General features: G+C 32.3%; 1 long non-coding RNA gene across 1 annotated transcript; it reads right to left on the bottom strand.

The window, feature by feature from the left end:
* Positions 1–206: 206 nt before the first annotated feature.
* Positions 207–731, bottom strand: LOC141390482 (uncharacterized). The gene is made up of 2 exons (XR_012409367.1): positions 630–731; positions 207–571 (listed from the first exon to the last, which is right to left on the bottom strand). It is a non-coding gene; the product is annotated as an uncharacterized lncRNA (long non-coding RNA).
* Positions 732–1059: the final 328 nt, after the last annotated feature.

Below are 1059 nucleotides of genomic sequence, written 5' to 3'. Positions count from 1 at the left end.
CAACAGCTTTTGCTCAATTTCGTATGCATAAAAATGAGTTCAAACCAATTGCAATTACTTGAGTAAATTGAGATCAAACCTCTAATTGTTATTGAAGTGCAAACAAGTCAAGTGGAAGTGAAGTAGAAGTAGAAGCAAATAATAATAATAAAATAGAAACTGACGATATATCTAAATTTTTAGTACAAAAATGAAAGATTTGTGGGTTTGATTTGTGTTTTTTTTTTTTTTAATTTTTATGTGAGTACAATCAATAACTCCAATTGCAAATGGAAAGCAATAATTTGCCTGCCATTTCCTTTCACAATCTTTTATTTGATCTGCATCTTTCGGGAATTTTATCCATTCGCTTGCTTTGGCAGATATAAGTTTTGCAACTTCCGCAATTGTTCGCGACACATTTGATTGATGGACCCCAATATCTGTGGCTATACCATTTTGGAATCCAGGATCTGCACAGAATCTTAAATAGAGTCGAATTTTATCAATGTTGCTGAGGGCACCACCACGTCTTTCTTCTGACTCCTCAAAAAAATAATTCGCTAACCAGCAAATGCTACTACCATCAAATCTATGTATTTATCATTTTATTATTAGTTATAAAAAAAATAATAATTAAGATTACAAACCTGTATAATTTTTTATCCTCACTTGCTAAATTTGTCTTACGCTGTTGATAACATTTTTTATTTATTTGTGGTACAAAATATTCAGCCATGATTCCTTTTTAGTGCACGCGAGTCAACTAAAAGGCATGCTCAACAAAATTTAAGCAAGAGCTCACAAAAGTAAGCAAAACCTTGTTTTTATGCATATGAAAATGAGAACAATCTCATCTAACTTCAACTTCTAAGTTCAAACTGAGCAAGAAGAGATCGAACGTGAGCAGTGAGTAAAAGCAAATACATCAAATTTTATTATGCATACGACAAGCACCTTTTGCTCAAAAAATCGAGTCCGAGCTCAAGCTCACGTTTTATGCATGAGACCCATTATTTCTTAATAAAATATATCCTCCACCACAGTATAGAAGGTATATAAGATTGGTTTTTCCGTTTG

Source organism: Musca autumnalis, unplaced genomic scaffold (genome assembly GCF_047663935.1).
Source record: "Musca autumnalis isolate F117 unplaced genomic scaffold, ASM4766393v1 scaffold_1, whole genome shotgun sequence".
NCBI classification, from domain to species: Eukaryota; Metazoa; Arthropoda; class Insecta; order Diptera; family Muscidae; genus Musca; species Musca autumnalis.
This window is presented reverse-complemented; position numbering and strand designations above follow the sequence as displayed.